Genomic DNA, 26,078 nt, shown 5'->3' on the forward strand with positions numbered 1-26,078 from the left:
GTAAAGCTTTTTTCCAGGTGGGTGTCAAGCACCAGACTTTTATTTAATTTGGACTGTTGTGGGAGGTGGCTGAGGCCAGAGGAATAAGTGGTGGGGACTGGACAATTCTGTAGGGATCTGCACTGTTACATTAACCATACAAGGAATCTCCCTCCCTATACAATTCCTGAGCCTGGGCCATTAGAAGCTGCCTGTCTGAGAAGAGAACAGAAGACAGCTAGGGCCTGGGCAGCTTTTGGCTGACCCAGATGAAGACTCCTCCTCCCAACTGGAAGTCCAGAACAACTTGTGAAAATCTGTTCGATTGAACTGTTTCCTATCACACCACCTCGGTGAAGCAATTCATCACTCGCAGCCTCCATTTTCCTCTTCAGTATAACCTCTACCTCTCCCCTAACTTATTATATATAAATGTACTTATTTTCTTGCTTTAATTGGTATCTACAGGCCTGTAATTGGGGTGTGATTCAGCTCTTGATTCATGGCGAGCCCATCTGTGCCGGTGGCGGGGCCCTCTAACGCCTATGCGGCCACCCATGTGGCCCTCTCAATATTCCAGCTTATTACTTACAACCATGCGGTAAAGAGATATGCCCACCCCAACTTGTCTATTGAGGCTTGTGTAAAGTCAATGGCCAAGGTTATCGGCACCGAGGACATTGCTTCAGCACCAAAGATATTTAAGTGCTTTATTTCCTGCGGATGGAGCGGGCAGTGTCCCTGGCCCTGACAAAGGGGCTCACTGTGGGAGGACTGTCATAAGAAAATAAGAAATAGGAGCAGAGTAGACCCTTCAACCCATCAAGCCTGCCCCACCATTCAATAAGATCATGGCTGATCTGTCCCAGGCCTCAACTCCTCTTTTGGACCTGCTACTCAAAACCTTCGACACCCCGAGATTTCAAAAATCAATCTACCTCCTCCTTAAAGACATTTAGTGACATAACTTCCACAACTCTCTGAGGTAGAGAATTCCAAAGATTCACCACGTCTGAGGGAAGATATTCCTTTGCATCTCAGTTTTAAATGCTTGATGCCTTATTCTGTAACTACGTCCCCTAGTTCGAGATTCCTCCACCAATGGAAACATATTTTCAACATCTCCCCTGTCAAACTCCCATAGGATCGTATATGTTTCAATAAGATCATCTCTCATGCTTCTAATCTCCAATGAATAAAGGCCTATCCTGTTTAGCCATTCTTGATAAGACAACCCCTTCATCCCAGGAATGAGCCTAGTGAACCTTTTCTGAACTGCCTACAATGCTAATATATCCTTCCTTAATTATAGGGACAAAAACTGTACGCAGTACGCCAGATGTGAACTCACCAACACCCTGTACAGTTTTAACAGGACTTCCCTATTTATAAACTCTAACACCCCAGCAATAAAGGCCAAAATTTCATTTGCCTTCCTAATAACTTGCTGCACCTGCATGCTAACTTTTTTTTCATGTGCAAATCATCCAGATCCCTCTGTACTGCAGTATTTTGCAGTCTTTCGCCATCTAAATAATAATCTGCCTTTTTATTCTTCCTATCATTGTGGATGACTTCACACTTTCCCAATTTTAACTCCAGCTGCCAACTTTTTGCCCACACACTTAACCTATCTATATCCCTTTGCAGATTCTTTGTGTCCTAATCACAACATGCATTCCCACCTATATGTGCACCGTCAGCAAACTTGGATACGCTGCATTCGGAGCCTTCCTGCAAGTCATTAATATAGATAGTAGATACGTGAGCCTCGGACCGATCTGTGTGGCAACCCACAAGTTACGACTTTACAAACTGGAAAATACCCGTTAATCACGACTCTCGGTCTTCTGTGTGTCAGTAAATCCACAATCCATGTCAACACGTTACCCCCAATACCCTGAGCTTTTATTTTGTACAATAACCTTCTTTGTAGCACCTTATCAAAAGTCTTCTGAATATCCAAAGACGGGACATCTACTTGTTCCCCTTTATTCATTCTACTTGTTATATACTCAAAGAAATCTAGAAAGTTTGTTAAACATGATTTCCCTTACATAAACCTATGTTGACTCCGTTAGATTGCATTATGTTTTTCTAAAGCTTCTGCTATTGCTTCCTTAATAATTGGCTCGAGCATTCTCCCAATGACAGATGTTAAGCTAACTGGTCTATATTTTCCTGCTTTCTGTCTCCCTCCATTATTGAATAGGGACATCACATTAGCCCCCCTGGGGGCCACTGCACGGTGCAAAATATTATCTAAAGATCCACCATTCATTTTCAGTGAGCTGCTCCTCCCCCCACCTGCAACGTCTGGGGGGAGGTGAGGTCGGGATCATCACAGCCCCGCTCAGTCTTCCGGAGAACTGCCTCCGGCATGTGCACTCCTTCTACCATCAGTTATTTATGCAGCTGGCCCGGGATGCGCTCCTCGAGGGCCACTTCAGTGTGGAGTTCCAGGAGGTGGCCTACTCCATCTGCTGAAGTCGGAGTGGGCGCGTTGCCATGCCTGCAATGGGGTGGGAATGTTCGGAAGACCAGCCCCAACCTCCCGGCTGCCAACGACCCCTCGGCGGCACAGGCACCTCCCAATAATCATGCATCAGATACCAGTCAAGCTGTTCCAGAGGCCGTGAAGACCCATCCAGCTGGATGGACGTTATGGCGCCATTCAAAACATCTAAGGGCGCGTCCCTAGATGCAATAGAATGTCCAGAGCCTGATCTCAGCCCTAGGCCGGATCCTGAGAGCTCACGTGCTCCATGGATAAGCTCAAGCACAAGGAATCTTCGCAGGGGCCTGCAGAGATAGATGCTGAAAACTCGACTGAGATGCGGGTCTCTTAGCTTCCACGCCGTTCGTGAAATAAGAGCAGGTTTGGGTTCTCTTCTGAAGACGGCCAATGTTTTCGGGGTCCATCTCCTACCGCCGGGTGACGGATTTCTTCCGCCAACAGCACCATCAGGGACTTGAGCACTTGAGCAGCATCCCTCTGTGCCTCAAGACGACGGGCAGGAGTCGCCCTCGTAAAATTAATAACTCGCAGTGAGGGGTTCGGGTACCCATCGGTGTTGGGGAGTCTGTGGATCCACCGGAAGAAACCATTCCACCTGCTGTTGGGTAGGGTGTCCTGGGTAGAGTTAGGGCGGGACTTCTGAGAGTCATTGCTGCAAGCCGCCGGTTACTGCCGCCCAGAATGCATCCGAACAAAAGGCTTTATCAACAATTTGAACAGTAACCCATCTGGTGGGACTGTGGGTGCTGGTCGGGCGGGTGGTGGCCTCCTCTCTCCACCTCTGGTCCCTGCTCTGGCTGGATATCCAGAGTCGGGAACTACCACCTCCCCTAGACTGCTCAATGGCCTGCGGACCGAGGTGGAGTGGAGTCCTTAACCATTGGCGTCCATACACTCCAGTTCCATCGAAGAGCTCAGCGAGCACAACTTCACCATCGATCTTGGGGGTGAGATCTTGATTGAGGTGGGACCAGCTGGCGTGGCCGTAATGTCCGCCCCACACTATGTAGTGGCTGTGTCTTCCTCTGGAAGTGACGACTTGGAGAAGGATGGTAACTCGCTGTGGGGCATGGAGGACAATCTTAAATCCATCGCCAGTGAGGCAGCAGACTCCCTCATGTCTCCGACTGAATCTTCTCTCCTTTGCACAGCAGACCTGCTGGACCTCCTTGTGGCATGCAGGAGTTGCTGCAATAATGTTTAGCCAGCCCTCAGCCAGTAGTCAATATTGGTGCTGATCATCCATTCTGTCTGTTCCAATGTCACGAAGGATGGGGAAGGGTGGGGCGTGAGGAGAGGTGGGGGGAGCGGGCGGAAAAAGGATTTAGAGGCGCCGTTTTAAAGCGTTCCTCAAAGTGTGCTGGGGTACTGGAAGGCGAGGGGTACTTTCGATCCATCCTCACAATAAGCTTTGGGTGACGGTTTTCAGAATACTTTTGACATGAAGGTAACCATAGCCAGCCTTAACATCAATGGCAGCTGGTGTCTCTCCGAAGAGTTCACAATCTCTCAGTCCTCAGGGAAGGGAGGTATGCGATGCGTTTGTTGCAAAATGCACACAGCATTACGAGACAGGGAGCCAACTGGCTCCAAGAATGGCAGGACGCGGTGTTAATGAGTCACCCTACACCTATTTCTATTGTGGTGGCAATAGTTTAGGCCCGGACATTTCAGCCAGAGATCTTGGTGGTCAAGTTTCTTGTGCCGGGCCGTTGGCCCCACCGTACCATTCACCTGGTGGCATGTTGCTCCACTTTGTGAACGGGTATGCACGTACGCCTGGCATGTTGCAAGCGTTCTTCTTTAAAGAAGTGTCCACTCTCTAGCACTCTATCGATGGCGGCAAGTTTATCATCCTCCGAGGGTGATGGAGAGATATTAACTTTACCCTCGAGGTGAGAGATCACAGAGTTCCCCAGCGTAGCCAAACGTCAGTGGAGATGTTGAAGGAACAGATCACCTCTCTGGACTTGATGGACTTCTGGTAGAATGTCCATCCTGAATCACAAATATTCCCATTAAGTTCTGGCAGAGGAGGGTCCCGAATCAAGAACCTCTACATTTTGCAGGCATACATCTTCATCTCGGCAGCCTCCATGCGGCTGATGCTGTGCTCGGACCACCACCTGATGTGGGCGGCGCTCACTCTTCTCCATACGCAGGCGTGAATGCCGAACTGGCACTATAATAACCGGCTTCTGGACGCCAAGGGATTCCAGGCCTCGTTCTGTCGATTCTAGGCTGAATAGAGAAGGTATCGGGGCGGGGAATGGTAGTATTCCCCTCCTGGAGGCTATGGTAATATGTGGGCAAGTCTCACATCCTTGCATTCTGTCAGTAATGCGCAAAGGGTTCGACCAAAGCCGCGATCAACCACCTGGAGAGAGGGATGCTCGGCTGGAGTCCCATGTTGGTTAGGCCGTCGCAGACACAGCACTTCCGGCAGGCTTACAAAGAATAGAAAGACGGGGTGAGGGAGCATGGGACATTTATACAGCGCCTCGCCCTTCTTCTATGTGCTGGAAATATTGTATGCGATCCATAAGCAGATCGTTGAACTGCTGACCGACGAATCCTCCATCCAATATCCAAAGGGAATAGGCGACTTGGCCCATACCGATTACAGAATGTTGTACTCTCCAGAGGCGTCCAGCCAGGATGCCAGTCTTGTGGGAGGACCGTCTGTTGGTCAGCCCAGAGGGTACAAAATGACAAGGGGCTCCACTCATATTAGCAGACCTGGCCGCTGCCTACACCAGAGCTTGAGGGGCAAATTCCCAGGGCCTTACAGGTTGAAAGTGGAGCTCCTCAGGGCGTTCTGGGACGTCCTTGGGGGTGATTACGTGCGGGTCCTGGGGGAAAGCCAGGCGATCTGGGAGATGCTCCTCTCTTGGTGCAGGGTGGTCATCGTCCTACTGCTGAAGAGGGGTGATTTCTGCTTCCTTGAGAACTGGCGTCCAGTCTTCCTCCACAGCATGGATCATAAGATCTTTGCCAGGGCTACATCAACCTGCCTGGGATCCGTACTGACACACAACATGCATGCTAACCAGTCCTACAGGACCCAGGCTAGTGCATCTAGCACACATCCATCTGGTCCGGGAGCTGATCGTTCTCCTCCACAGGACTAGTCTGACCATCCCCTTAGTCTCTCTCGACGAGGCGATGGCATTCAACAGAGTGAATCACGAGCATTTTTTCGGGGCCCTGCACACTTTCGGACTCGGGGCACATTTTCTGGCTGCAGAGAGTCTGTTCAAATTTAATGTGTTCCTGACCGCGACTTCGCTTTGACAGAAGAGCACACCAGGGATGTCCCAGATCCAGCCAATTAGACAAGGGTCCTGAATCTCAATAAAGAAAACTATGAAGGTATGAGGCGCGAGTTGGCTATGATAGATTGGGGAACTTCACTTAAAAGGGTTGACAGTGGATAGGCAATGGCTTGCATTTGAAGAGCACATGGATGAATTACAACAATTGTTCATTCCTGTCTGGCACAAACATCAAACAGGAAGATTGTCTCAACCGTGGCTTACAAAATAAATGTTGGACGGCATTAGATCCAAGGAGGAGAAATATAAAATGGCCAGAACAAGCAGCAAACCTGAGGATTGAGAAGAGTTTAGAATTCAGCAAAGGAGCACAAAGGGATTGATTACGAAGGGGAAATAATGTATCAGAGTAAGCTTGCAGAGAACATTAAAAACTGACTTTAAAAGCTTCTATAGATATGAGAAGAGAAAAAGATTGGTGAAGACAATTGTGTGTTCCTTACAGTCAGAAGCAGGGTAATTTATAATGGGGAACAAAAAAAAATGGCAGAGCAATCAACTACATAATTTGGTTTTGTCTTCACAAAGGAGGACACAAATTAGCTCCCAGAAATGTTGGGGAACATAGGGTCTAATGAGAAGGAGGAACTGTATAAAATCAGTATTGTTAGGGAAATGGTGTGAGAGAAATTGACGGGATTGAAGGCGAATAAATCCCCAAGGCCTGATAATCTATATCCCAGAGTACTTAAGGAAGTGTCCCTAGAAATAATAGATGCATTGCTGGTCATTTTTCAAAATTCGATAGACTCTGGAAAAATTCCAACGGATTGGAGGGTAACTAATGTAACCCATTATTTTAATAAAGAAGGTAGAATGAAAACAAGGAATCATAGACCGGGTAGCCTGACATCACTTGTGGGGAAAATGATAGAGTCCATTAAAAAAGATGTAATAGCAGAGCACTTGGAAAACAATGAGAAAATCGGACAAATTCAACATGGATTTACGAAAGTGAAATCATGCTTTACAAATTTACTGGATTTTTTGAGGATGCAACTGGTCGAATAGATAAGGGAGGACCAGAGGATGTGGTGCATTTGCACATTCAGAAGGCTTTCGATAAGGTCCCATGTAAGTGATTAGCGTGCAAAATTAAAGCACATGGGATTGGAGGTAAGGTACTGACATGGGTAGAGAACTGGTTGGCAGACAGGAAACAAGGTGTAGGAATAAACTGGTCTTTTTTTTCCAATTGGCAGGCAGTGACTAATGGGGTACCGCAGGGATCAGTGCTAGGACCCCAGCTATTCACAATATATATTCATGATATAAATGAGGAAGTTAACTGTAACATATCCATGTTTGCTAGCGGCACAAAGCTGGATGGGAGTGTGAGCTGTGATGTGGATGGATGCAGGGAAGCCCCAATGTGATTTGGACAGTTTGAGTGAGTGGAAGATGCGGTATAATGTGAATAAATGTGAGGTTATCCACTTTGCTGGCAAAAACAGAAAGGCAGATTATTATCTGAACGGCGATAGATTGGGAAAAGGGGTTGAGCAGCGGGACCTGGGTGTCCTTGTGCAGTAGTCGCTGAAGATAAGCATGCAGGTGCAACAGGTAGTTCAGAAGGCAAATTGTATGTTGGAATTCATAGCGGCAGGATTCAGGTAAAGGAGCGAGCATGTCTTGCTGCAATTATGCAAGGTCTCGATGAGACAACATCTGGAGTATTGTGTGCAGTTTTGGTCTCCTTATCTGAGTAAGGATTTTCTTGCTATGGAGCGAGTGCAGCGAAGGTTCATCAGACTGATTCCTGGAATGGTAAGACTGAGGTGTGAATAGAGGTTGGGTTGATTAGGCTTGTATTCACCAAAGTTTATAAGAATGAGAAGAGATCTCATAGAATCCTACAAAATTATAACAGGATTGGACAGATTAGATCCATGAAGGATGTTCCTGATGTCAGGGGAGTCCAGGACCAGGGGTCACATTCTAAGGATAAGGGGTAAGCCATTTAAGACAGAGATGAGAAGAGATATCTTCACCCAGAGAGTGGTGAACCCATGGAATTCTCTACCACAGAAATCATTTGAGGTCAAATCATTAAATATATTCAAGAATGAGTTAGATATCGTTCTTAGGGCTAAAGGGATCAAGGGATATGGGGAGAAAGAGGGAAAAGGTACTGAGTTTGGATGAGCAGCCATGATTGTACTGAATGGCAGTGCAAGCTCGAAGGGCGGAATGGCCAACACCAGCTGCTATTTTTCCATGTTTCTGATTGTATACCATCTACGTGGAGCCATTCCTGTGCCTGCTTCACAATTTATTCTGGGACAAGAAAAAACACTGCGTTTCTGTCGTGGCCCTGAGTCTCCGAATTGAGGACGGAGGCAAGTCACTGAAGTGTGCTCATACCGAGGCTGCATCTCTGTGCCTTCGACCCTGAAGGGATACCTATATGTCGAGCATCCTTCCAGCTGGTGTGTGCTGGCGATGTATTATATGCCACCAGGGGCACTGCCTTCAAGATGACATGCAGCTCCTGGCGGTGAATATTAGCCACACGTCCCTGAAGGAGTTGCCTGCATTTTCCTCGGATCTATTCAGTGTCTAGAGCATGGTTGCTTCGAGTGTCAGGGTGCTTTCTTGTCAGTGCAGTGGAGGGCCCTGGCTGTCTGGGCGGCGGCTCTGGGGAGGAGCCAAAGGGTGGAGGAGTATTCGAAGCCCCATGGACACCCCTCTCTACGGGTTAAGAAGGGGCTCGAAAGTGTGGAGCGTTGCTAGCCGAAGTTACTCCAACTGGGATGGAAACGCTCATCAGACCCAAGCCCTTAAACACTCCTCAGGAGCCGATTCTACCCGAACTGAGCTGCCGCTCAGATACGCCCTCCATGCCATTCTACAGTGCGAGGAAGGGTTCCCTGTACGGGATGCTCCTTCACACTCTTCAATTCCTGGCCTTTGTCTGTGGCGCAGTCATGCCATGGTGGCCCGTGGTACCATCTTGCAGTGATGTGAAACCCCGGTGGAGGTTTCTCTACACTGGGATCGTCCCCATTTGAATCGTGGACCTTAGCTGGATAGTGCTGCACATGCAGTCCCATGCAATTGACTTTTCAGTAGTTTCATGGACTCCAAGTCTGCCTACAGTATTTGTGGGCTGGACGAGTCCTGGTCCTCTCGATGTATGGAATGTGCAATGTTCCAGCCGCTCTTTGAATATTTAAGGGGGAGTGGGGATGGTGCACCTCAAGGATTGAATACACTTCAGCCCCACGCTCTTGATGTTGAGGCACCCGATGAGGAGGTGCTGGGCTTGGGGTGGATCTCTTTATTAGACTACTCTTTGAGACGGCCAAATTAGCAATTCACAGGTCCAGGCAGCGGGCCGTCGGGGCATCCGTCCACTGTTATTGTCTGCCGCTATTCCGAGGCTACGTTCGCGCCTGGGTGTCCCTGGTGAAGGAGCTTGCAACATCCACCAGTTCACCTGAGGCCTTCTGTGACCATTGGGCGCCACAGCGGCTGCAGTGCATCAGCGATGCACAGAATTGCATTTTAATTTGAGTTTTCGAGTAAGTGATTTGATCTTAATACAGTTATTTTGTAAAATGAACATACATGGTGTCTGAGTAATAAAGGTCCCCTCGATGAAATGCACAAATGGGACCTGGGGTATATAAGCCAACGTTTTAGATACAGAGTAAAGCTCCCTCTGCACTGTTCCAACAAATACTCCCAGGACAGTTACATAGAGCGGAATTTTGAAATAATGCAGGACTTGCAACTTATTGGAAAGATCAATTGCTCTTGCGCCAGGAAACTCTTGTTGTACAGGGCCCTGATGCTGTCAGCTGCAGCAAAGTATAAGGAGATGCATGGAAACGATTATGGGCCAGTACCAGCAAAATTTCAGACAATGTACATGATTAGCTGAAAATTCCATGAATCACGGGCTATGTTTGCAGAGAGAGGTTCTGCTGCACGATCAATTGGTGACCTAAATAGTAATGGTTGAACTGATGGTCCTAAGGCTTAATTAATTTTGAAGCAACTTTGAACATAATCTTTTATATTTAAAGGCAATGGTTGTCAATTTTGGTCTGTATAAATTCTAATAGTAAAGAATGATTGTGGCCATTTACAAAAAAAGAAAATGCCAGAAGCAGAGGAAAACGCCCTCGACAGCTTTGCATCAAACGATCCCAGGAGAGGTGCAGTATGGGGTTGGGTGCTGCCTGAAACTGAACTGCCTGTTCAACTGAAAGGAAGTTCAGTTGACTGTTGATTGTGCGCTGGTGGCTGTGCAAATGATGCAGGGAGCGACAGAGACAGAAAGAAAGTTATTTTCACACAATTTGTGAACACGGGAAGGCAACACAAACACACAAGTACTTTTGTATGTTTGGTTGACCATTATGCATTTTTACTGAAATGTGCTGGGGAAAGAAGCATACAAAAGACTCAAGGTGGGGCTTCTTACTTCAATAGGGGGCTCCAATGCAGTTTAAAATAATTTAATCGTGAGCTCCTTCCCCAGTCCAACAACCTGACCGTGTAAAGCTGCAGCGGCAAGGGAAATAGAGTTTTTCCTCTCATATCATCGGAGGATGAGTGTGCCCGGGCATATTCAGCTTTCCTGGATGAAGAAATTCGCCCCATCACTCCCCTGACCTCCGCCCATTCCGGAAGACAAGATCAGTAAAATGACTTCTCTCAATTGTTATACACTCAAAGACTGATACCCCCAGGCCTTCCTCTCCCTTACGCTCTCACCATTGCAATAAGCCTTCAATTCAAGTATATTGCGAGTAACTTATTAATCCATTTTCTTTTCAACAAACGGAGGGTATGGTTATTCTGTCCATAGTTTCCCCAAGCGCTTCAGTGGTGGGATTGATCTATGCTGCAGCTGTTGCAGTCGCTGCTATTGCCCAGGCATGATTTAGGTTTGTAACAACATTTCTCATCGGAGCGAAGAAGGATGAGAGGTGACTTGATAGAGGTATACAAGATGATGAGAGGCATAGATGGAGTGGATAACCAGAGACTATTTCCCAGGGCAGAAAGGGGGCACCAGGGGGCATAATTTTAAGGTGATTGGAGGAAGGTTTAGGGGAGGTGTCGGAGGTAGATTCTTTACACAGAGACTGGTGGGTGCGTGGAATGCACTGCCAGCGGTGGTAGTAGAAGCAGGTACATTAGGGACATTGAAGCGACTCTTGGATAGGTACATGGATGATAGTAGAATGAAGGGTATGGAGGTAGTTTGATCTTAGAGTATGATAAAGGGTCGGCACAACATCGTGGGCCGAAGGGCCGGTACTGTGCTGTACTGTCCTCTGTTCTATGTTCTAAAGGATTGAGCATACAGTCAATCCCATTTAAATATGACTGTTGGCTATTTTGTAAAGCCAATGACTGAGTTTCTCAGCCCCTTGGCCAGTGTCGCAGCATCCGAAATGTATGGGAAAGTTGCATTGTTTCCCTGGAGCAAGTGGACGGCATGCTGACCATGAAAAAAGGGGCTCAATGTGGCGGGACATTATCGCAAGTGGACCCAAGACGGATTCTATTATTCAACGTCCCGCCTTTAATTTCCAGGGGATCCCCCTCCCTCACCTGCACTATCTAGGCAGATGAAGGAGCATGCGCGATGCTGAGGAGGTCGTGGATAGCACGTTTAGTGAATTGGTCACACCGCAGATTAGGATTGCTGAGGGAGAAAGGGAATGGGTGACCAAAAGGCAGAGAAAGAGCAGGAAGGCAGCGCAGGAGTCCCCTGCGGTCATCTCCCTCCAAAACAAGTATACCGTTTTGGATACTGTTGAGGGAGATGGCTCACCAGGGGAAGGCAGCAGTAGCCAGGTCCATGGCACCGTGGCTGGCTCTGCTGTTCCGAAGGGCGGGAAAAAGAGTGGAAGGGCTATAGTCGTAGGGGATTCGATTGTAAGGGGAGTAGATAGGCGGTTCTGTGGTCAGAAACGAGGCTCCCGAATGGTATGTTGCCTCCCAGGTGCACGGGTCAGGGACGTCTCAGATCGGCTGCAGAACATTCTAAAGGGGGAGGGTGAACAGCCAGTTGTCATTGTGCACATAGGCACTAATGATATAGGTAAAAAACGGGATGAGGTCCTACATGCAGAGTTTAGGGAGTTAGGAGCCAAGTTAAAAAGTAGGACCTCAAAGGTAGTAATCTCAGGATTACTACCAGTGCCACGTGATAGTCAGAGTAAAAATGAAAGAATAGTCAGGATGAATGTGTGGCTTGAGAGATGGTGCAGGAAGGAGGGGTTCAGATTTTTGGGACATTGGGACCGGTTCTGGGGGAGGTGGGACTATTACAAATTGGACGGTCTACACCTGGGCCGGACTGGAACCAATGTCCTTGGAGGTGCTTTTGCTAACGCTGTTGGGGAGGGTTTAAACTAATGTGGCAGGGGGATGGGAACCAATTGAGGTCAGTTGACAGTAAGGAGGTAGTAACAAAAGCCTGTAAGGAACTAGATAATGAAGTCAGTGTGACTAAGGGGAAGAGCAGGCAGGGAGCAGATGATGAATATAAAGGGACTGGTGGTCTGAGGTGCATTTGTTTTAATGCAAGAAGTGTAGTAGGTAAGGCAGATGAACTTAGGGCTTGGATTAGTACCTGGGAGTATGATGTTATTGCTATTACTGAGACTTGGTTGAGGGAAGGGCATGATTGGCAACTAAATATCCCAGGATATCGATGCTTCAGGCGGGATAGAGAGGGAGGTAAAAGGGGTGGAGGAGTTGCATTACTGGTCAAAGAGGATATCACAGCTGTGCTGAAGGAGGGCACTATGGAGGACTCGAGCAGTGAGGCAATATGGACAGAACTCAGAAATAGGAAGGGTGCGGTAACAATGTTGGGGCTGTACTACAGGCCTCCCAACAGCGAGCGTGAGATAGAGGTACAAATATGTAAACAGATTATGGAAAGATGTAGGAGCAACAGGGTGGTGGTGATAGGAGATTTTAATTTTCCCAACATTGACTGGGATTCGCTTAGTGTTAGAGGTCCAGATGGAGCAGAATTTGTAAGGAGCATCCAGGAGGGTTTTCTAGAGCAGTATGTAAATAGTCCAACTCGGGAAGGGGCCATACTGGACCTGGTGTTGGGGAATGAGCCCGGCCAGGTTGTTGAAGTTTCAGTAGGGGACTACTTTGGGAATAGTGATCACAATTCCGTAAGCTTTAAAATACTCATGGACAAGACGAGAGTGGTCCAAAAGGGAGAGTGCTAAATTGGGGGAAGGCCAACTACACCAAAATTCGGCAGGAGCTGGGAAATGTAGATTGGGAGCAGCTGTTTGAAGGTAAATCCACATGTGATATGTGGGAGGCTTTTAAAGAGAGGTTGATTAGCGTGCAGGAGAGACATGTTCCTGTGAAAATGAGGGATAGAAATGGCAAGATTAGGGAACCATGGATGACAGGTGAAATTGTGAGACTAGCTAAGAGGAAAAAGGAAGCATACATAAGGTCTAGGCGGCTGATGAAAGCCGAAGCTTTGAAAGAATATCGGGAATGTAGGACCAATCTGAAACGAGGAATTAAGAGGGCTAAAAGGGGTCATGAAATATCTTTAGCAAACAGGGTTAAGGAAAATCCCAAAGCCTTTTATTCATATATAAGGAGAAAGAGGGTAACTAGAGAAAGGATTGGCCCACTAAAGGACAAAGGAGGAATGTTATGCTTGGACTCAGAGAAAATGGGTGAGATTCTAAACGAGTACTTTGCATCGGTATTCACCGAGGAGAGGGACATGACGGATGTTGAGGTTAGGAACAGATGTTTGATTACTCTAGGTCAAGTCGGCATAAGGAGGGAGGAAGTGTTGGGTATTCTAAAGGGCATTAAGGTGGACAAGTCCCCAGGTCCGGATGGGATCTATCCCAGGTTACTGAGGGAAGCGAGAGAGGAAATAGCTGGGGCCTTAACAGATATATTTGCAGCATCCTTAAACACGGGTGAGGTCCCGGAGGACTGGAGAATTGCTAATGTTGTCCCCTTGTTTAAGAATGGTAGCAGGGATAATCCAGGTAATTATAGACCGGTGAGCCTGACGTCAGTGGTAGGGAAGCTGCTGGAGAAGATACTGAGGGATAGGATCTATTCCCATTTGGAAGAAAATGGGCTCATCAGTGATAGGCAACATGGTTTTGTGCAGGGAAGGTCATGTCTTACCAACTTAATAGAATTCTTTGAGGAAGTGACAAAGTTGATTGATGAGGGAAGGGCTGTCGATGTCATATACATGGACTTCAGTAAGGCGTTTGATAAGGTTCCCCATGGCAGGCTGATGGAGAAAGTGAAGGCGCTTGGGGTCCAAGGTGTACTAGCTAGATGGATAAAGAACTGGCTGGGCAACAGGAGACAGAGAGTAGCAGTAGAAGGGAGTTTCTCAAAATGGAGACGTGTGACCAGTGGTGTTCCACAGGGATCCGTGCTGGGACCACTGTTGTTTGTGATATACATTAATGATTTGGAGGAAAGTATAGGTGGACTGATTAGCAAATTTGCAGACGACACTAAGATTGGTGGAGTAGCAGATAGTGAAGGGGACTGTCAGAGAATACAGCAGAATATAGATAGATTGGAGAGTTGGGCAGAGAAATGGCAGATGGAGTTCAATCAGGGCAAATGCGAGGTGATGCATTTTGGAAGATCCAATTCAAGAGTGAACTATACAGTAAATGGAAAAGTCCTGGGGAAAATTGATGTCCAGAGAGATTTGGGTGTTCAGGTCCACTGTTCCCTGAAGGTGGCAACGCAGGTAAATAGAGTGGTCAAGAAGGCATACGGCATGCTTTCCTTCATCGGACGGGGCATTGAGTACAAGAGTTGGCAGGTCATGTTACAGTTGTATAGGACTTTGGTTCGGCCACATTTGGAATACTGCGTACAGTTCTGGTCGCCACATTATCAAAAGGATGTGGATGCTTTGGAGAGGGTGCAGAGGAGGTTCACCAGGATGTTGCCTGGTATGGAGGGCGCTAGCTATGAAGAGAGGTTGAATAGATTAGGATTATTTTTATTAGAAAGACGGAGGTTGAGGGGGGACCTGATTGAGGTGTACAAAATCATGAGAGGTATAGACAGGGTGGATAGCAAGAGGCTTTTTCCCAGAGTGGGGGTTTCAATTACTAGAGGACACGAGTTCAAAGTGAAAGGGGAAAAGTTTAGGGGGGATATGCGTGGAAAGTTCTTTACGCAGAGGGTGGTGGGCACCTGGAACGCATTGCCAGCGGAGGTGGTAGATGCGGGCACGATGGAGTCTTTTAAGATGTATCTAGACAGATACATGAATGGGCAGGAAGAAAGGAGATACAGAAGCTTAGAAAATAGGCGACATGTTTAGAGAGAGGATCTGGATCGGCGCAGGCTTGGAGGGCCGAAGGGCCTGTTCCTGTGCTGTAATTATCTTTGTTCTTTGTTCTTTGTTCTAAGAAGGGGATAACCACAGTCCCACTCGGTCTTTCGGATGACAACCTCAGTCATGTGTCCAGCTTTTGATCCAATGTTTTATGTAGCTGGCACTGGAGGAGGTTTTGGATGGCTGCTCAATGTACCGTACCAGACAGCCGACTTCACGTTTTATGGAACTTTGACAGGGCGCAATGCCGCACCTGTAAGGCCATGGGACATGCTCAGAATATGTACCCCGACATCCGGAGAGTAAACCCCACCTTGGTGACTTCGGGTGGAGCCGGCGCAGCTTCCCTTTCTCCCACCATCCGTCAACAGCCACCATTCTAGTGGTTCCAGATTCCAGGGATTTATCGGCCTCCGGTGTGGATCCAGCCCAAGACAGGTCATCTTGACGGCACTCTCCCTGGATACAGTGGAACAATCTGAGCCAAACTCAGCCCTCGGCTGATCCTGGGGAGCCCACCTGCCCCGTGAAAGAGCTTGTCTGCATGGACTGTGGAAGGAGGGTGTTAAAGTAGAATCGGAGACATTTACTGAAATGAAGTACTCTGAGAATCTGCACACTTCACAGAATAGGAGGAGCTGTCTCTCCTCTGAAGAAGGCCTTGAGGAACAGGTTCATCTCCTGGTATAATCAAGCCCTCAAGTCCTGAGAGGGCACCCTGTATACATCAGTGAATTGTGTGTGGTAGAAGCTTCTGTAAATTTGATAACTCGAGGGAGGTGCAAGACTGCCTGCCTGTGGTAGACGAGGCTGTGCCAGACTCAGGAAAAAAATCCATCTGCTGATGAGTGGGTTGCATTCTGAGTGCGTTTGGAGGCGAGACAGTGTGGGTCAGCCATCGCAGTCGCCTGTCATTGCTGGCCAGGATGCACCCCATCCAAAAGGCGATTAACTTCGTTAAATAGTGCTGCATCTGCTGGGCCGTTGGGCGCTGGTGGGGTGGGAGATGGCCTCGACTTTCAGGTAACATTCTCGGCCCTGCCTGTGGTTCTGGAGTCGTGAGCAACCAATTCCTTGTGCCACACACTAGCACGGGAATCAGAAGTGGAGGCCGATCCTGAACCGTTAGTTGATGTGATCCCAGTTTTGCCAGGGAATCCCATTGAGGACTCCTTCACTATCGATCCCAGTGGTGGGATATTAATGGACGTAGGACCAGCTGGCATGGCCAGGACTTCTTCCCCGCAATTTATGGTGGTCTGCCAGACGCTCGTGGCAAATACTCAGATGAGGCTTGTGCCTGGGTAGGGGGGGGAAGCACTGAGGTAGTGCTCCCCACAACCCCCCACCCCACCCACCACGGCCTGCTAACGTATCCCCTTTCATCCCAATTGCCGAACTTCGGGGCTTCCCAGCAGTTTGCAGGGATTGGCACAATAATGTTCAACTGACCCTCCATCAATGTTAAGATTTGGCGCTGTTCACCAGGTCCATCAGTGCCACCTCAGAAAAATTGGAAAGGGTGCGGATATGAAAACGACCGAGGGATGCTGGTGGAAGGCGTTCCTGTCTGGGTTGCTAAGGAACGATGGGAATTTACAGTCCCTCCTCAATATGCTTTCTTTTGGTGACGAGATCCAAATACCTTTGACAAGAAGATATCCATATGCAGCCTAATCATGAACAGCAGCAGGGACTCTCTCTGCAGATTTCATAATCTCTCCATCCTGTGGGAAGTGAGGTAGGAGGTGAGCTTTCTGCAGGAAACCCACACTGTCCTTGGAGATGAAACCAGCAGCCTATTTGTGCAGCAGGATAGGGTCTGCATGACTCACCTCACCCGATTTGTGGTGAAATGGCCTTTTCAGCCAGATATTGGGGTCGAGCAGCGTGTGCAAGTGTGGCTCTTTAAATGAGCGTCCGCTCTCTTGAGCTTGATTGATAGAACAAGAACAAAGAACAAAGAACAGTACAGCACAGGAACAGGCCATTCAGCCCCCCAGGCCTGCTCCAATCTTGATGCCTGCCTAAACTAACACCTTCTGCAATTCCAGGGCCCATATCCCTCTATTCCCTTCCTATTCATCTATTTGTCAAGATCTCTCTTAAACGTCGCAATGGTATGTGCTTCCACCACCTCCCCTGGCAGCAAGTTCCAGGCACTCACCACGCTCTGTGTAAAGAACTTGCCTCGCACATCCTCTGTAAACTTTGCCCCTCGCACCTTATACCTATATCCCCTAGTAACTGACTCTTCCACCCTGGGAAAAAGCTTCTGACTATCCACTCTGTCCATGCCACTCATATCTTTGTAAACCTCTATCATGTCGCCCCTCCAACTCCGTCGTTCCAGTGAAAACAATCCAAGTTTTTCCAACCTCTCCTGATAGCTAATGCCCTCCAGACCAGGCAACATCCTGGTAAACCTCCTCTGTACCCTCTCCAAAGCCTCCACGTCCTTCTGGTAGAGTGGCGACCAGAATTGCACGCAATATTATATGTGTGGCCTAACTAAGGTTCTGTACAGCTGCAACATGACTTGCCAATTTGTATACTCTATGCCGCGACCGATGAAGGCAAGCATGCCATATGCCTTCTTGACTACCTTCTCCACCTGCGTTGCCACTTTCAGTGACCTGTGGACCTGTAAGCCCAGATCTCTCTGCCTGTCAATACTCCTAAGGGTTCTGCCATTTATTGTATAACTCCCACCTGCATTAGACCTTCCCAAATGCATTACCTCACATTTGTTCAGATTAAACTCTATCTGCCATTTCTCTGCCCAAGTCTCCAACCGATCTATATCCTGCTGTATCCTCTGACAATCCTCAGCATAATCCACAACTCCACCAACCTCTGTGTCGTTCACAAACTTACTAATCAGTCCAGCTACATTTTCCTCCAAATCATTTATATATACTACAAACTACAAAGGTCCCAGCACTGATCCCTGTGGAACACCACTAGTCACATCCCTCCATTCAGAAAAACACCCATCCACTGTTACCCTCTGTCTTCTATGACCGAGCCAGTTCTGTATCCATCTTGTCAGCTCACCTCTGATCCCTTGCGACTTCACCTTTTGTACCAGTCTGCCATGAGGGACCTTGTCAAATGCTTTACTGAAGTCCATATAGATAACATCCACTGCTCTTCCTTCATCAATCATCTTCATGACTTCCTCCAAAAGCTCAATCAAATTAGTAAGACACCACCTTCCCTTCACACACCATGCTGTCGCTCGCTAATAAGTTCGTTTGTATCCAAATGGGAGTAAATCATGTCCTGAATAATACTCTCTAATAGTTTCCCAACCACTGACGCAAGGCTCACCGGCCTATAATTTCCTGGATTATCCTTGCTTCCCTTCTTAAACAAAGGAACAACATTGACTATTCTCCAGTCCTCTGGGACCTCACCTGTAGACAATGAGGATGCAAAGATTTCTGTCGAGGCCCCAGCAATTTCCTCCCTTGCCTCCCTCAGTATTCGAGGGTAGATCCCATCAGGTCCTGGGGACTTACCTACCTTAATGCATTGCAAGACACCCAACACCTCCTCCTTTTTGATAATGAGATGACTGAGACTATCTGCACTCCCGTCCTTCGGCTCATCATCCACCAAGTCCTTCTCCTTGGTGAATACTGATGCAAAGTACTCATTTAGCACCTCGCCCATTTCCTCTGGCTCCACACATTGATTTTCTTCTCTGTCCTTGAGTGGGCCAACCCTTTCCCTGGTTGCACTCTTGCTCTTTATATACTTATAAAAATCCTTGGGATTTTCCTTAATCCTGTTTGCCAATGACTTTTCATGACCCCTCTTAGCCCTCCTAACTCTTTGCTTAAGTTCATTCCTCCTGTCTTTATATTCCTCAAGTGCTTCGTCTGTTCCTAGCCTTCCAGCCCTTATAAATGCTTCCTTTTTCTTTTTGACGAGGCTCACAATATCCCGCCTTATCGAGGCTTACCGAAACTTGCCAAACATGTCTTTCTTCCTTTCAGGAACATGCTGGGCCTGGATTCTAATCAGCCGACGTTTGAAAGACTCCCACATGTCAGATGTTGATTTCCCCTAAAACAGCCGCCTCCAATCTAAATTCTTCAGTTGCTGCCTAATATTGTCATAATTAGCCTTCCTCCAATTTAGCACCTTCACCCGAGAACTACTCTTATCCTTATCCACAAGTACCTTAAAACTTATGGAATTTTGGTCACTGCTCCCGAAATGCTCCCCCACTGAAACTTCGACCACCTGGCCGGGCTCATTCCAGAAAACTAGGTCCAAAATGGTCCCATGCCTCGTTGGACTATCTACATACTGTTTCAAGAAGCCCTCCTGGATGCTCCAGCCAAGCACCTAGCACTAAGTGAGTGTCAGTCAATATAGGGGATTCAATATAGCGGCGAGTGGGGGCAGTGGAGGATTTCCTTACTAATCTCGATTTTGGGCAATGCTCTGGGCACCAGCGTGGCTGAGGGGAGAGCCCTTGAATGGATTTGGAAACAATGGTGATCATTTTAAAACGGAGGTGTTGCTGGACCATAAGCCAATGCAATTCAGTCAGCAGACGGAATTTGTCAAGCGTAAGGATCAGGGCAGCAAAGTTTTTTTTAAATGATTATCACTGTACAGAGGCTGGGGTGAGGGAATGTGTGGGAATCATGCGGCCTGCAGGTCTGAAAGTTAGGGATGCGAGTTTCAGCAGCAGATGAAATGACACAGGTGCGAAGATGAAAGTAAGCGAACTGAATGATGGAGCAAATATGGGGTTAGACGCTAATGTCAAGGTCTTATAAGACACCCTGGTTGCAAAGTGTTTTTAAGCCTCTGACAGCTAGGAGGAGAGGGTTGGAGTCAACAGGCGGCTGCTAAAATGTGATGCTGGGTCTGTCAACTTCTCTGCCAAGCCCAGCCCCATTCCTTCTCACCAGGACCCGTCTCCCTGTCAGGCTCCACGCGTGGGCTTGCCAAGAAGTAAACCCCAAGCCCATCTCTGACTCAATGAGAGAAAGAGAGATCGTAGCAAATAGCCTTGGAGAATATCAGGGAAAGAGGCTCAATGAGGTGTTGCCAAAAATTATCAGTTGACAGAAGATTTCTTCGATTTGCAGCATTTGGCTTTTGGTGGAATAATTTTTTCCTTCAGAGCAGGTGAGAGTAACTGAGAATTCATAAAGTGGAGGTGGAGGTGATTTGTGTCTGCTCTTTCAATTACTGCCCTACAGGGAGCGCTGTTACTCTCCTTGTGCCTTATTTAGATCCAGTCCCGCAATGTCCAGCTGCTTGCATTGGCCCACTGATCTTTCGCATTTGTGAGAGCTTCTGCAACTTTACTTCTGTTCCTTCAGCTGTCTGCCATCTCTTACCCGGTAATCACAGCTCTCTAGCGTTTGCTCTCCTCCTGCCTCTTTCTTTCTGGTCCACTAGCTCTCAGTTCTTGCTGCTTACACGCTGGATCATGGCCTCCTTGTCTGTCTGTCGGAAATTGTGCAATGTTGCACCCGCACAGCCACATCACCCACTACCTACTTCCCCAAGGCTAGGTGTATTTTCAGATCCCCAGCAATTCCTGGTGTCCTTCAGTTCAGGTGATAAATATTACATTCATGTACTGAAAACAGTGGTTGCACTCAGTTGCTGTGTTTATTCATTAATTGAATAATTATTGTTAGTGGATATTTCACTGTAGCTTTGAACTGTTCTCTGAACTTGGACTGAGTCACCCCATAAATAAATGTATTTGTGCAGCAGCTTAAATTCGCGAGCATAATTCCAACTTGTTGAAAGATATATTCAGAATCGTTGTAATCCCCAGGAGCTATTCCTGAAACGCTGTAATATAAACATTCTATAACATATGTCAACCACAGAAGAATGAAGCTGCCTGATATGGTGAAGAGTAAAATCACAGATTTCCTTCTGCTCTCCATCTCTGGGTCACTGTGATTCTCTCCCTTGCTCTGTCCCCTGAGCCCCTTACGGACTCGACTGGCAACTAAAATATGTCTGACTGTCAGGGCGTTTAGCAACAAGATAAACACGAATGGGAATAATGGGATTAAAACCGTATCAAACCAATCAAATCCCACCCATCCAGGCTCAGTAAAATAACTTGGCTTTCGGAAGCAGAACCAGGGTACATTGTCGATTATCTCTCCAGGTTCATATACAAAGTCGAATGGAACATTTTTTAAACACAGCAGAATGCAGGTTGTTGCAAGAATCACAGTCGCAGTTTTCTTTGTGCAAAATCTTGTTTTCAGGTTCTGGCAGGAAATGGCCACAAATCGATCAAAGGTGAAAGTGACAGTGAACCAGACAGAACAGTCTGTGGCTGCACTAGTCAGGACAAGGATCACAGTATACACAGGTGTGATGCGCAGGAAAGACATAGGGAAATAATAATAATTGATGTGGAACAGTACGTCCGCAGTGATATTAACCAGTAGATCTGCCGCTGCCATGGCAACCAGGTAGTGAGTGGTGCACGTCGAGAGGCCACACTTTCCCCGGGACAGGATCACAATTGCCAGAAAATTAACTGTGAGAAAGTAAAAGGAAAAGACACTGTAAATTGCTTGACAAATATTCTCCGGGCCTGAGAAGAAGAAGTAAGGGCTGAATGTTTGCTGCAAAAACAGGTATGTTGGAATCGGGTCGGTGGTTAACAAATCTCACAATGACATCAACATGACTTTAACACCAGCGCTTCCAACTTACACAGAGATGGGACAGTATACCAAGTGCCGAGCCCTCCCATTTTACAGGGCGACACGTTAAATATTTTAATGAGGCAGGAGGTTCAGATTTAACTTTTTTTCTTTCATGGAAATGGTGTATAGAGCTCATGTCACTGGACTAGGAACACAGGGACCCAGGTTACTACGCAGGGTACAAGGGGTCAAATCCCAACATGGCAGCTGCTATAATATACATTTAATTCATAAATTCCATTAAGTAATGCAAATTTAGAATCGAAAGCGTGCCTCAGTAATGGGGACCATGAAGCTACACTCGATTTTCATTTTTAAAAAATGGAGCTGGTACACTAATGCCATTTAGGGAAGGAAATCTGCCATCTGCAGGACACATATTTTGCTCTGGTATTGCGCAATAAGAAAGAGGTAATTCATAATCTTGTTAAAAGAGAACCTCGATGGAAGAGTGAGCATAATAGGAACGAATTTTACATTAAGGGTAAAAGTGAACTAGTTCAATCCAAAACTAGGGTCTTTAATCCAAGCAAGGGAAAGGACAAAGGTATGAGAGACAATTTAGCTGTGGTGGACTGGGAAGCTGCATTAAAAGGGATGATAGGAATTCAGGCAATGGATAGCATTTAAAGCATCCATACGCCAAATTTCCATTCAGTTGAGGCACAAAGACCCAGCAGGAATGACGATCTAACCATGGCAAACAAGAATGTTAACGATTGTATTAAATCAAAGAAAGAGGCATATAAAGTTGTTAAAAGGTAATAAGCCTGAGGATTGGAGCATTTTCGAGTTCAGTTAATAAGAACGAAGCATTTGATAAAGGACGAGAAAATGGAATACCAAAATAGACCAGCGAGAATCTGAAAAAAATGCTGTAAAAGCCACAGGCATGAAAAAAGAAAAGAAAAAAACAAAGACAGATGTGGGCCCATTACAGACAGAGACAGAAGAATTTATAATTGGGGATAAGGCGAAGGCAGACAAACTAAACAAACACTCTGTGTCTTGTCACAAATGAATATACAAAATACCTCCCATAAAAAAAAGTTAAAGATCAAAGGAAGCAGCAAAAATGAGGAACTGAAAGAAATTATTATTACTAAAAAGGTAGTATCGGTGAATTTAATGGGATTCAAATTTGCTAAATCCCCTTAACCTGATTATGTGCATCCGAGAGTTCGAAAGAGGTGGATTTGGAGATAGTGGATGCGTCTGTGAATGTCTTCCAAAATTTTATAGCTTCTGGTACATTTCCTGAAGATTGGAAGGGAGAAAATGTCATCCCACTATTTAAGAAAGAAAGGTGTGAGGAACAGAAAATAAAAAAGACGACACACCAGTTCGCCTGGCATCAGTAGTAGGGGAAATGTTAGAATCTATTATGAGGGATGTCATAACTGGACACAGAGAAAATAATGGTCGGATTATGCAGACTCAACATGCATCCACGAAAGGGAAATCATGTTGGACAGATCAGTTGGCGTTTTTTGAGGATCTACATTGCGCAATTGATCAGGTTCCGGGTGGGGGGAGGGGTGGGGATGTGGGGGGCGAGGTGGGGGTGGGGAGAGGCGTCAGAGGATGTGCTGCATTTGGATTCTCAGAAGGCTTTCGATAAGGACCCATGCAGAAGCAACTTTAGACGCCATAGTATTCGGGGTAATATGATGGGATAGATTCAGAATTGATTAATGGCAGAAATCAGAGAGTAGGAAAAACGAGTCATTCTCCCGTTGGCAGACTGTGACTAGTGGGGTACCACAAACATTCGTGCTTGGCCCCAGTTAAACACAATGTATACTGATGATTTGACTGTGGGAGCCAAATGCAATAGTTCCAAGTCTGCTGGTGACACAAAACTGGGGGTTAATGTGAGGTATGAGGAGCGTGCAAGGAGACTTCAGGCAGATCTTGACAGCCGACGTGAGTGGGCAAAGCCATGGAATATAATGTGGAATAATGCGAAGTTATCCAATTCGTTCAGAAAAAAATGAATGCAGTGTATTTCTTAAATGGTGAGAAATTGGGAAGTATTGATCTGCAAAGGGAACTTGGTGTCCTTGTCCATAAGTCACTGAGCGCTAACCTGCAGGTGTATCAAACAATTAGGAAGGCTAGAGAATTTTAGTGCAGTAATAAAGAAATCTTGATGCAATTATATCGAGCCTTGGTGAGGCAGGACCTGGAATATTATGTACAGGTTTGGTCTGCTTGCTTATGCAAGGATATACTTGCCATAGAGCGAGTGCAATTCAAGTTCAACAGACTGATTACTGGGAAGGAAGGATTGTCCTATGAGGAGATATTGAGGAGTCTGGGAATATGTTCTCTTGGGTTTAAAAGAATGAGAGGTGATCTCAGTAAAGCATTCAAATATATTATAGGGATCGACAAGGTTGATGGAAGAAGGGTTCTCCCCTGGTTATGAACGAGAGGACAACATCTTAGAATAAGAGCTAGGCCATTTAGGACTGAGATGATGATGATTCTTTTCACACAGACAGGGTGGAATTCGCTACCAAAGCGCCGTGGAGGCTCAATAATTGTGTATGTTCCCAAAAGAGTCGATAAATATCGTGTGTGGGGATAGTATGGGAAAATGTCATTGAGGTAGATGTTCAGCCATGATCTAGTTTAATCGCAAGGCAGGGTCCAGAACAGAATGGACTACTCCTGTTTTTATTTCCTATGTTCCTATGTTTTTGTGTGCGACTTCAAACCCACAGCAATGTGGTTGAATCCTAATTCCCCTCTGAATTCGTCGAGCAAGCCATTCAGTTGTCCACAACCGGTGCATCATAGTTCACAAGAAATTAAACTGGAAAGTATATCAGGAATCTATTTAGGCCACAGAAATGACAAAAGCAAGCCCATCCCTCTTGGCATTTCAACAACCACGTTACCAACCTATGGGTTGCGTGCCAAAATGGAGAAAGCTCTCCGACCGACTAATCAAGAAAGAGATCGACATCGTTATATTCACGGAAACAAACCTTACATTAATTATACCAGACACCACCATGACTATTCCTGGCTTTGTCCAGGACAAAGGGTCTCATCAGAGGTGGAGACACGGTGTTATACAGTCATGAGGGAGTTGCCCTCTGAGACCATATCATTACCTCTGGGCGCATTGAATTATCATGGCTTCAGGTGAAACAAACCTCCTGTTGAAATACCAGATACGACCTTCCCTCAGCTGATGAATCAACACCCCATCGTGCTGAACACCGCATGGATGAATCACTAAGGATGCAAATGGGTGCCTGTGTTCTGGAGGGCAATTTCAATGTCAATCACCAAGAGTGGCTCGGTAACACCACTACTGACTGAGGTAACAGAGTCCTCAAAGACATATGTGTCATACTGCGACTTTAGAACCTGGTGAGGGAACAAACAAGAGGGAATAAATACATTACCTTGTCCTCAGCCCTACATGTTGCAGATGCAACTGCCCATGACAGTATTTGTAGGAGTGAACATCGCACTGACAATGTTGAAAATGTTGGTCCCTTTAATTGAACAGGATTCATTTTAGTGTTAGTAGAGAATAAGAGATGCTCATTGTAGTTTTGCATTTGAGACATGAGTTTTTTGCCCAGTTGGGGAGTTGCCTCCGGACAGAGAGTCAGTACAGAAGGACAGAGGGACAGAAAATGGAGACGTGTGACCAGTGGTGTTCCACACGGATCCGTGCTGGGACCAGTGTTGTTTGTGATATACATAAATGATTTGGAGGAAAGTATAGGTGGTCTGATTAGCAAGTTTGCAGACGACACTAAGATTGGTGGAGTAGCAGACAGTGAAGGGGACTGTCAGAGAATACAGCAGAATATAGATAGATTGGACAGTTGGACAGAGAAATGGCAGATGGAGTTCAATCAGGGCAAATGCGAGGTGATGCCTTTTGGAAGATCCAATTCAAGAGTGAACTACACAGTAAATGGAAAAGTCCTGGGGAAAATTGATGCAGAGAGAGATTTGGGTGTTCAGGTCCATTGTTCCCTGAAGGTGGGAACGCAGGTCAATAGAGTGGTCAAGAAGGCATTCGGAATGCTTTCCTTCATCGGACGGGGTATTGAGTACAAGGGTTGGCAGGCCATGTTCCAGTTGTATAAGACTTTGGTTCGGCCACATTTGGAATACTGCGCGCAGTTCTGGTCGCCACATTACCAAAA

The sequence above is a fragment of the Heterodontus francisci genome, unplaced genomic scaffold (genome assembly GCF_036365525.1).
Source record: "Heterodontus francisci isolate sHetFra1 unplaced genomic scaffold, sHetFra1.hap1 HAP1_SCAFFOLD_64, whole genome shotgun sequence".
In the NCBI taxonomy this organism is placed as follows: Eukaryota; Metazoa; Chordata; class Chondrichthyes; order Heterodontiformes; family Heterodontidae; genus Heterodontus; species Heterodontus francisci.